The sequence below is a fragment of the Zingiber officinale genome, chromosome 8A, assembly GCF_018446385.1.
Source record: "Zingiber officinale cultivar Zhangliang chromosome 8A, Zo_v1.1, whole genome shotgun sequence".
NCBI lineage: Eukaryota > Viridiplantae > Streptophyta > Magnoliopsida > Zingiberales > Zingiberaceae > Zingiber > Zingiber officinale.
The window spans coordinates 99,523,772-99,536,213 of NC_056000.1; the positions used below are offsets into that span (position 1 = coordinate 99,523,772).

Below are 12,442 nucleotides of genomic sequence, written 5' to 3' on the forward strand. Positions count from 1 at the left end.
TTAGAGTAGTGTTCCCTATATCATCTCACTATCGATTCAACCAATCGATTGATATAGGTAAGAACCTTCTACTCAAGGACGTTACTATACTTATTTTATCTGGCACTAATACAAATAAGCATAATAACCAAAAACCAAATGCCTTAATATATATACAAGAATATGATATACATGAGTCCGTACAATCTTCAAATGATTGGCTCTAGGGCTCTAACTAACAAGCATGCTCTCATACCTCCAAACTCTTGCACCGTTCAGCTAAGTTATAAGCAACACTACAAGAAAACAGGGCTTTAGAGACGAAAAATTCTATCTTTGAAAGTCATTTTTCTGTCTCTAAATAATGTTTGAAACAGAATATTCCATCTCAAAAATCCGTTAGTGAAATGAATTAAAAAATTATTTACGAATCTATTTTTAATTTGATAAAATAAAATTAATTTTAAATACAAATTTCGTTTCTAATTTTGTTTTAAATCTATCATTAGTCTGTCTCAAATTACATGTTTATCAATCCATTTATAATTCTATTTATAAATCCACACATAAATTTATTTATAAATTTATCACTAATTTTATCTATAATTTATATCAACATATTATTTTGCAATAAACAATCACAAATTTCAAAAATATTAAAAATAACTAATTTCTAAATTCAAAATTACAATACAGTTGTCTTTGAGATAAAGAAATATTCACATCGTCTTGAGATAAATGCAATCACACATTGCGATTCCAATTTGCTTTTTCTTTTAATAATTTCTTCCTCCATCCTCTTGCTAGTAGCATACATGTCTTCAATTTCTTGTGATAATTCTTTGTTCTTCTCATCAAGAGCAAATATGTTAAAACTTTAATTCTTTGATATTCTAAAGTGTCGACCGTGTTGAAATTCATACACTCTTCCCTTACATGAGTCACCCACATCACATTAGTGTAGCTAATCTGTCACCATCTAACAAATTTGTCACCCACCACATCGCATCATGATTGAAGATTGAATGAATAATAAGTAGCGTGATCATCAACATTTTATCTATCGTTATTGTTTCTGTTCATATTACAAAAACTTATATTAGTCTAATAAATATAAAACAAACAAATGAGATACACACATGAAATAGACAAAACTCTAGGATAGTTACCTGAGCTGCAGTTTGTTGTTGGTTAACGTTACTAACATTGCCACTTTTTTTTTTTTTGCACCATTGACATCAATACCGGCACCAACATAATTTCCAATTTTGCTACTAGTGCCAACACTAGCAACCTAATTTTACAACATAAACATAAAAATCAAAGTAATTAAGAAAAAAAATCATGTTACTTAATTTCAAATACTTCTTATTTTTACAATGCTTGCAAGAATATAAAATTACTTCACGTGTTTTGGCATAGTTCCTAGCTTGTGCAAGAAATTTTGGAACCCCTTCTTCATACTGCGGTACAAGCCATGAAGGCAAACACATTCATTCCTTATCCATTTTTGTAAATGATCAAAACCCTAATAGACATTACAATCCATTGCTAAAATTCATAAGAGTCACTCTAATCGATCCTAAACAGATAACTTCTTTAAGAGTGAAGTTGGAAGAATACTTTTTCAATGTAAAAGTATATGTAAGATAAAAATAAATAAATAAGGTGCATAGGACATTACTGTTATTACAGAATGATTATAAAGATTCATGAAGATGAATGACCAAGCTAATCAGGTTATCAAGCCAAATGAGATAATTAAAACTTCTAGATAATACATTTTTCTCTACATTAGAACACGTACACTCGAATATACAAATCTTGTGAGAATAAATATGGAAATTCAGCAATGATGAACACACCTTTTGATGTCCTTTTGCGCACGAAGGCCCTCGAGGATGCACTCCTTGTAGAAGAGGTGCCCCTTTTGGCAACAAAGAGGATCGACGAGGAGCTTGAGGTAGAGACAACAGGCATCAAAAGGAGATTCATGTAACAATTGAAGAAAAGAGAAGAAGATTCATGGAACAAAAGAACAATCCTCTTTAAATAGATTAGGGCTTTTGGAGATGGAGTGAAAGAGGCACCTCATCGTCGACCACGAAGGAGACGAAGGCTGGATGAAGATGATCTGTCGGAGTCCATCACCTGAGTGTGATGAAGGATAGATGGGGAAGATCTATCGGAGTCGAATTGATTGCCTGAGGCTGGAGGAGGGAAGTAGAGAAAGAAGGGGGTCGGGCTGCTTCTTGGAGGAGAAGGAAGAGCTGCATTTTTGTCGATCTTCGCAGTGCTGAAGGAGGGAAGCAGAGAAAGAAGAGGCCCAGTGATGTCGGTGAAGATCTGTCGGAGTCGAATTGAAGTGCTCGAGGTCAAGGGCTTAGGGCAGGCGCAGCTTCTGTTGAAGGAAAGAACTGTGTTTCTGTCGAAGGGATTAGGGCTCAGGGTTAATGGCTGGCGCAGGCGCTATTTTACTAAAGGCGTAAAAAAATCTCTTAAAAAAATTCTGGGTGGTTAGATTTTTATCGTATTGGGTAAAAACATACGCTATTAAATTTTAATTCTTAAACTTTGTTAATATTAAAGTAGGCTATTAATATTTATTTTAACAATGCATGATTTTTTACAAACTATTATCTGTATAAGTATATTTTGATAAAAAATATACAATTTCAAATTCTATTTATAATCTATATTTATTTTTTTATTAAAATTTATTTATAGTTTTATCACAAATTCATTTTAATTTTTGTCATTTTTTTTCAAATATTATATTTTATAATGAGACTACTAATTATGTAGTAAATTCATCTCTAATTTACATAAATCTAAAATGGATTTTGTTTCCGTCAAAAAAATTATCTCTAATTTATATAAATTTAAAATATATTTTTGTCTATCTCAATTTTTCATTAAATTTAAAACAAATTTTTTGACAAAAACTATATCGTTTCAAATTTTGTTTGTAATCTGTATTTATTTTTATTTATAAAAATTTATTTATAGTTCCGTCTCAAATTCATTTCAATTTTTGTCTCAATTTATTTTTAAAATATTATATTTTATTAAATTGAAACGGATTAGTAATTTCATAGTAAATTCATCTCTAATTGACCTAAATCTGAAACAGATTTTAATTCTGTTTTAAAAATCTATTTTTGAAACTCTGTTTTCTTGTAGTGCAAGCAAAGTCCTCACACTAAGTGTCACAGACTCTTATCCCATTCGATCGAGTTATATGTAAATGAGTGTTGGGTCGATTTGTAGCTAGAGGGGGGGGGGGTGAATAGCTCGTCGCGCTTCGTTGCTTGCTCCTTTATGATGATATGCAGTAGAATATAATTGAAGCAATGCTAACACTAGGATTTACTTAGTATCCACCTCAAGATGAGGTGACTAATCCAAGAATCCACACACATGAGCACTCTCCACTAAGAAAATATTCCTTCTCAGTAACTACTAAAGGTGGAGAAACCTCATACAAGACTCACACAACAAGATACACTCAAATAAGAAGAAAATACACAAGTGTATAAATAAAAACCTTCTCTTGCTTGATCTTGTTGATGTAGATCACCTCTGGACCCTTTGGAAAGTGCAACAACACTTCTCTTCCAAGCTCGAAGTCTAGCAGTGAGTGTCGGAGAGAATATAGTAAGATCGGGGAAGAAGAGTTGCGAAAAATAAGCTCGCCAACTGTTATATACTTCACGCTTCTAGGGCTCCCAATCGATTGGCCATACTCCCAATTGATTGCCACGTCAGATCTGCGCCATCCCAGTCGCCCATCGCTCGCTACATATGCAACAGTCACATCCCAATCGATCGGCTGATCGATTAGGGAGGCTGAATCGATCGGTTGATCGATTCAGTCTTCTTCTGTGCTCTCGTGTCTAGGTGAGAAAACTTGCCCTAATCGATTGACCAATCGATTGGGGAGCCCAATCGATCGAACCGATCGATTGGGAGCATTTTGTGCTCGCGATTTCACTTCCCAATTGATCAGTCGATCAATTGGGCCAGCCTTCTTCGCAGCACACCTTCAATCGATCAGTTGATCGATTGACTTCCCTTTGACTTACTTATTTCAAGTTTAGAATCCCTAATTCTAACATCCGATCAACCGCAACCTGTTGGAACTCCTCATGCCTAGCATCTGGTCAACCTTGACCTGTTGGGACTTCTTCGCTAAGTGTTCGGTCAACTCTTTGACCCACTTGGACTTTTCTCCTCATGCTAAGTGTCCGGTCAACCTTGACCCATTTGGACTTATCGTCTCCTGCCAAGTGTCTGGTCCTCCATGACCCACTTGGACTTCCACCAGATGTCCGGTCAACCTTGACCCATTTGGATTTCCTTGTGCCAAGTATCCGGTTAATCCTTTAACCTACTTGGGCTTCCCAACACTAGGTGTCTGGTCAACTTGACTCACCTGGATCTTCACGTGTCTGGCTTCACTCACCAAGTATTTTCTTGTGCCTAGCTTCACTCACTAGGGCTTTCCATCTACCTAGCTTTATTCACCAAGACTTTCATCTAGCTTCACTCACTAGGTCTTTTCTTCTGCCTAACTTCCCTCACTAGGGCTTTCCATCTGCCTGGCTTCACTCACTAGGACTTTCACACTACTCGGCTTCAGTCACCGGGACTTTCCCACTACTCGGCTTCACTCACGGGGACTTTCACCTACCTAGCTTAACTCACTAGGTCTTTCACCTGGCTTCACTCACTAGGATTTTCCAACTACCTAGTTTCACTCACTATGTTTTTCATCTAACTTCACTTACCAGAATTTTCCTTTGCCTAACCTCCAGTTGGGACTTTCCCAGTCATGTATCCGGTCAACCCTTTGACCTACTTGACTCTTCTTCACATCTAACTGGTCAGTCCTTGACCAGAGGGGAATTGTATCAACAATCACCCCAATCGAACGATTACATCTATAATCTCCATGTATTGTCAAACATCGAAATCCAAACATCAAGACTCAAGCTTGAGCTAACTCAAGGTTTGTCAACCAGGTTAGCATTGACCTAGGGATATTACACCAACAATCTCCCCCTTTTTGATATTTGACAATACCTTTAAGTTGGCTAATCCCATAACCTCAACTTATTCTTCATGCCAATACCCTTTGGATAATGAAAGCATAATTTAGACCCTACATTCTCCCCCAAACTTTCCTTGAGGGACAAAGGCCTAACTTAAACCTTATATTTCTCCCCTTATTGGCACACATCAAAAACTCTCCCCCTGAAGAGTTACTCAACGTTGTTCACAACCTTACATGTTGTTCACAACACCACAATGAAGGTCTCATACCCTTTATTATCTTCAATGCTCACCCTTGAGCATTAACCAACTTCACACTCATAATGAAGGTCTCATACTCTTCATTACATTCAATGTTCATCCTTGAGCATACTCCTTTTCTACAATGAAGATATTCAATCTTCCATTATTCCCCAATGCTCAACCTTGAGCATATTTCCAAAAGAAAGATTTACCACCTTCAATGGTTTCGGAAAAATATTTCCATATTTTTATGAGTAGCTCTCCCTAAAAAGATACTTCAAACTTCTATCATTGTACCAACAATGACTTGGAATCCCTAAATCTTTAGGAAAGCCAAAAATTTGAAGTTTTGAGGTTTAAAAGATTCAATTTTGAAACTAACCTCATCCTAAACTTCCACCTAGTGTTCCTTAACTATTTCTCCTTGTTTTCATCATGAAAACTATCCCTAAATGTATATAAATGTGTTTCAAGGGGTTAGGAATGGTTAAAGAGTCTAAAAATGGCTCAAAGTACTGAAATCAGACCTTCCCAACCAAAGTCAACCTTTTCAATCGATCAGGTTGGGACTCAATCGATTGACACTTGCTCAATCAATTCATTGATCGATTCAGAGAGGTTCCGTTCATAGAAACTACCTCTGAATCAATTATCTGATCGATCCAGGAGTGAATGGATTGATCGGCTGATCGATTCCGTGAGCTACTGCTCACGGGAAGCACATCCCAATCGATCGGCTGATCGATTAGGGCCCTTCAGAAATTCTTCAAAAATTCTATAAAATTCTAAAAATCATGAAAATTATTGTAGACATTATTTAGGGTAATATACTATCATGGAAAATAGTTTTCTAAGAAAATATATCTTATTTTCAAAAATTGATACAAACTTGAAAACTTACAAAAACTTCAATGTTTCTTTCAAGTTTGTATCTAACTTTTCAATGATGATCACTATCAAAAGATAGCCTTCACCAAGGTTTTCCAAAGTATATTTAAAATGTTTTTCAAAATCAATTTCCAACCATGTTCTTTGGGCTCAATGCACATGATTTGTACATTAGCTTTCCTAATGATTGTAGTACACATAACTATGTGTTTTGATGAAATCCAAAACTTAAATAGATGCACTAAATCAACATCTTGAGTCTTGTTCTTCACCCTAATATCTCACTTGTATTTAATGTGTACTAAAACACATATAAGTCACCTTATAATCTTTGTGAGATGTAGATTTTGGTTTTGCCCTAAACTAGGGATCATGCATATCTATCTAGACATTTTGAATTATGAACATCCACCTAGGATGTCACTTGTTAGTAAATGACATTGTCTTTAATTGCAAGGAATTAAAAATAATGCATAATGATTTATGGCATACATCTAAATAAATGATTTTCAAAAGAAAATACACTATAGCTATATAATGTATGTATGACATGACATGGTATTTTTATATTTTTCATAATAAACATGAATGTAAAATATGATGTCATGGCATATAATGAGCAAACAAAGCATGCCAAATTAGCATAAATAAACTATACCTAGATAATCTATGTAAGTATCCTTAATTCCTTAGCTAAATTAAAATCTAATCTTAGATTTGCCCATATTTTCTCAAGAGAATGCCAAAACCCAACTTGACATTTCTCTTACTCTTGGTTTAGTTGTGTCAATTTAAATTAAACCCAATTCCTCAAATTTTGGCACCTTTTGCTCTTCCAAAGAGTAACCATATGATTCATTTCATTTTCAAAGGTTTACAAAAACCTTAAAAATGCTCTCCAAGTGTCAACTACATCAAGGTTGGGTTAACCACCCTTTCAATTTGAGTTTACACTCTCTAACCCTCTATGATATAGAGAATATGCTCCTTAGAACCCAAAACATATTGTGCTCCTTGGATGCTCTAAGTACTCACTAGGGATAACTTCCCTAGATACCTTCCTAATGACCTTTTTAGACTTCTTAGAAGTCTTGGTCACTTTCTCTTGATCAACTCTAGGGATAGCTGTTGGTGCAGTTAGTACTAACGATTTAACCCAGGTTTTGATGAATGACAAATCAGGTTAAGTTAGGTTTGTTGTGATCTAACACTCTGACCAAGTGTGCAGACGAAGTCCAGACAGGTCGACGTGCTAACCGGATGTCTGGCACGAAGCCCAGCTAGGTCGACGGGCTGATCGGATAGCTCGCACAAAGTCCAAGCGGGTCAACGGGCTGACCGAACGCTTAGGCATGAAGTCCAGCTAGGTCGACCGGATAGTTGGCACGAAGTCGGGCGATCGACGTCTGGCGGTAAGTGAGGTAAGTCGGAGGGAGTGAGGAAGGGAACATTGGCGTCGATCCAACAGATATCCGAATGGATCTGGCGGATCGACGCCTAATGCTCCCGAACGCCCTCATCACTCCTCCGACTTACCTCACTTACCGCGACGCCCGTCGACCGTTGACTTCGTGTCAGCTATCTAATCAACCCGTCGACCTAGCTGGACTTTGTGCCTAAGCGTCCGACCCGCTGACTTTGTGCCGACTATCCGGCCCGTCATTCGACTTCGTCTGTGTGAATCATTAACCTGATTTGTCATTCATCAAAACCTGGGTTAAATCATTAGTGCTAACCGCACCAACAATCTCCCCCTTTTTGATGAATGACAACCTGGTTAAGTTAGTGAAAACATATGCCAGAAAAGAACAACATGCATTTATGTGGATTTTTAAGTTAGTTTGTATTTTCAGTTTGGTTTTAGCTAACTTAACCACCTAACGCTCCCCCTTTGACATTCATCAAAATAACTAATGTCAAGTAAGCATAAATACAGACTTCAGACAAAATAGTGTCAAGTTAACCTAGGGGAGTTAAAACTAAAAGATAGTTTTACCTTTACTTCTTAAATCCTTGAAAAAAAAAACTAAGTCTTGAAAAATAACTGATTTATAACTTAGTAAAATTTTAAGTTTGCAAACACCACTTTCAAAAGGTAATTTTCAACACTAAGTTTTTGCAAATTAAATTATCAAAATTAAGTTAGACCTAATTTTTCAGAACTGGATTCCGGATAATTTTCAAAGTGAAGTTAAATTAAATTTAAACATTAAGAAAAGTGATTTTGAATTTTGGTAAAGTAAAATGAAGGAGTTTTCGAAATAATTTTGTCAAATTCTTTTTCCAAATGTCACGCCCCCAGAGGAGTCCTTACCGAAAAATTTCGACAGCATCTCCCCTGTATGGGTAACAATCTGAGGCATACATACATACAATATACATCAGCCACATACGGCTGGAATATATCTACACAACCACGCAGTTATATAATCAGTCCACTCGGCTGGAACAGAAATAAACACAACCACGCAGTTATATAAATATATCAATCAGCCCACACGGCTGTACTAAAATCAACATAGCGGAAATCACAAACGATAATCACAAAACACAAAGTAACTAATTGCGAGCCGGCTCGGCTTGACACAATAATATCAACCCAAATACAAGAGAACTCAAATACATAAACAAGTACAAAACCCAAAATACAAATAGCGTAAGAAATACCAAAATCGTAAGGTCGTCCTCAAATGTGACGTGGGACTGGCGGACAGGCTCTCCAGGCGACTCCATAAATCCTTTACCTGCTACCTGGTGAAATTACCAATATACGGGGTGGTGAGTATAAAGACTCAGCGGGTAATAGACAGATAGTGCATGAGTATAGTAAAACAAACTAGAGATGCAAAGGTATACAGTCTCGTATGGAAATAGCAGATACTACAGTGATATCATAATAAGTGTCCATACCTGAAACCATATCCTAGGCTAGTAAGGGAAGGTAGATGTAGCAAAGTCCTGCTACAGTACTGCTCATAACTACATGGTATCATGTGAGGTATATACAGGTCAATGGTAAATAAGCCAGTGTCTAAACACATATCACGGGTATAAATCTCAACCTATGTAAGCATAACAGCATAAATAAACAACAACAGCATAATCTAACAACAGCAGCATAAGTAAACAACAGTATCAGCAGGTATAATAATAACAGCGTATGCACGGATAGTCACTCCCGCCCACCCCTCAAGTCCATGACCCCAGTATGGACGAGAGGCCGGGACAATGATAGACTATACACCACTCCAGCTACCACTACTCTCGAGTGGTCAAGGGGACAGTTGCATAGTAGCTGAATAGCTACATCTGCGACGGGGTCCCTGCTGCCCGCGACTCCTGTAGACACTACCCATGAGTGTGCGAGTGGGGGGTACGACAGGGCATGCGGCACGCTCCAAGCTACCACTACCCATGAGTGGGCGAGTGTGCGGCCCTGGCCAACAACCGCCTCAACCACAAGGGAGACAGGATCGTTGGCAATGCATGCAATGACATGATGCGAACAATGCAACAGTCATCATATATATATAAACAGAAACAGGTATGCTACATGAAGCTAGCATGCTCAATAAGGTGTGTAAATAAACAGCAATCAAAGCATGTAAACATGGTATCAGGTGTATATATCCAATACCTAATATCTAATGTCTGGCATCTGGTATTAGGTATCTGATACCTAGTGATATAGTATCTGCTAAACATCATAGATAGCAAAGGGAGACTGTATAGATACACGAATGAGTAGCTCGAAGATTGAGTGGAAGTATCAAGCGCAGGAAAAATACGAGTGGAGTCAAGATAAACATAATGGCTATCAAACATATAGCTCATGCACTAAGAACAATGTGCTAAAGAGATAAAGCAAGAAGTACCCGCCTTTAATTATCGATCGTGCTAACCATCTTCAACAAATCTAGACGATCACATCCACCTCGAATCCTACAAATACAGAATACGAGATAAAACCAAAGATCTACAATCAATGTGTCAACTATCAACCAACCTAAACCGATTCAAACTCTTTCTTCACATACTTCAATTTAATCCAAGAAAGGCATGAATAAACAATCCAACTTATCCAGTCCAATTTAATTGCATCAACAACTAAGCATCATGAATCGAACATGCATAATTCTTCCACATAATCAATTTTTAACTACCACATCTGATAATCCAACCAACACAACTAGTTATTCATCCATAACCAATCTCCACTACCTTAGATTAAACATGCTATAATCACATTTGATTAAAACATAATTTAGTTTTCATCAACTCACCTGAATCGGAAACCTCTATGTTAATTCACAACCGGAGAAGTGCTCGCTACCAAGGATCATGGCCGGAGAAAGATAGAGTTGTTGATTTCCAAATCCAACACCCTACATAACAATCATAACAGTCATCTAAGCATCAAACTCAATCCCATGTTAACAACCCCTTCTCCAATTCTATAAACATCTTACCTTCATATGGCTGCTGCCCTATTATCTCACAGCCGAAGACCTAGCTATCGGAACCATTTGGTCACTTCCATCCAAACAATCACCCCGAATCAACACTAAATCTATAACAAACATTCAAATCATATGATAGGCAATGGATTACCTCAAATCTGTGCCAACAGAACTAACTCCTGTGGAAAACCAATCTTTGGCAGCTAGACGGCAGGCTGCGCCACTGAGGCTAAGGGTAGCATCGATGAGCAGAAGAATCAATGATCTGCCCGGAACGAAATGGAGGATGTAGAAGGTGCTCTGATGGTGGTATACATCGGGCTAGGGTTGACAATAGCTGCTGTGGTGCAGAGTCGAGGTAGAGTAGAGCTGTGACAACTTTAAGGTACTTCTTGATGAGATCGCTGTTGCTCCGCTCATGTCCGACGGTCGGCGATGGATTCAACCGTGAAAGAGGGGAAAGATTCCACGCCTCATGAGGAAAAGGAAGATGGAGAAACGGATCATGGGTGGCACTCGGGTGGAGCACGAGTGGCTCTCGGCACACACAGGGACAGCAGCGGCGATTAACGACGGCGCTGCTCTGAGAGGCGACACTCAAGAATCGGCATCAAGGTGAGGTGATCGTTCTTCAGGCGATGGTCGATGATGAGCTCGCGACATCGGCTGAGAGGGAGGGAGACGGCTAGGGCCTCCCTGGGCCGACGGCTTACACTCGGGGAAGGAGAGGAGTCGCGTCGGCACCGTTGGTTTGGGAAGGTAGCGGCGGCGCGAGAGGGTGAGGGAGAGGCGGCGGGGAAGTGGAGAGCTTGAGAGGAGGGCTCGGGTGTGCGGCGGATGAAAAGGGGAAGGAGGTGTCGGCGTGAGAGGGAGGGGAAGAAGATTAGGTTTAATATAAACATATATAACTTAGGTTTAGTTAATCAAGATCTAAGTCCATTCCTCAATCAACTCCCATATTTAGACATTCCAAAGAGGCTTTCTCGCTGCCCAATAATTGATCCCCTTAAAGTACGCCGAACGGGCTCCGAAAAATTCCCAGAAAATTTCTAAAAATTCTTGAAAAATCCAAAATGATTATTAGTTCAATAACCTTATTATTTAATTATTATTTGGGCACCGTATTTTACATTCTCCCCCACTAATAAAAATTTGGTCCCCAAGTTTACTGCTCAACTAAGGGATCCACATCTAAGTGTAACAATCCAGCAACATACCCATATACTATTCCATTCAAATATCATAGCAAATCTCCAACCGTAAGAGAAGACTCTGTGGGTTATGAGCTCACCCTGCTTTCGCTACTCTCACACTGCTGTATAGCCAATCGTGAGGAAATCAACTACCTCTAAATTCCATAATGCACTATCAGCAAATCCTCCAACATCTTTATACAGGGCTCAAACTATCCCTCACACTGAGAATGAAAATCTATACTAAAGCGAAGCCCTGAATCCAAAGTCTACTGTAACCTCAGTCAGAATCATGACGTGATTCACATATTTCCATCCGAGACAATACTTAGAGGTATACCATAAGATCAGGTAATTCCTCTACAGTATAACCCTACTACTTGATCCAAAGAATTCGTCTTACAAATCGATAGAAGTGGAACAAATCTAACAACCAATCAACGATTCCCCACATCGCATCACATCCTTACCGTGATATAGGACAATACCGTCCACCAAAACATGCTCTCAACTTCATTCCAATATACAAGTATGCTGGAACAATCCTACTAGTCTCCGATGTTCAACCTCCACATGCTGACACACTAGACATCAAGCAACAAAATCTTCGATGTCTTACTGTTG

The 12,442-nt window shown here is 38.3% G+C and overlaps 2 long non-coding RNA genes across 2 annotated transcripts; both read right to left on the reverse strand.

Moving 5' to 3' along the window:
• Nucleotides 1–683: 683 nt before the first annotated feature.
• Nucleotides 684–2,419, reverse strand: LOC122008027. Its single transcript, XR_006119167.1, has 4 exons — nucleotides 2,070–2,419; nucleotides 1,845–1,936; nucleotides 1,149–1,273; nucleotides 684–1,054 (listed from the first exon to the last, which is right to left on the reverse strand). It is a non-coding gene; the product is annotated as an uncharacterized LOC122008027 (long non-coding RNA).
• A 7,652-nt stretch (nucleotides 2,420–10,071) lies between these two features.
• On the reverse strand, nucleotides 10,072–10,698 carry LOC122012204. Its single transcript, XR_006120159.1, has 3 exons — nucleotides 10,635–10,698; nucleotides 10,449–10,550; nucleotides 10,072–10,107 (listed from the first exon to the last, which is right to left on the reverse strand). It is a non-coding gene; the product is annotated as an uncharacterized LOC122012204 (long non-coding RNA).
• Between the last annotated feature and the right edge of the window lie 1,744 nt (nucleotides 10,699–12,442).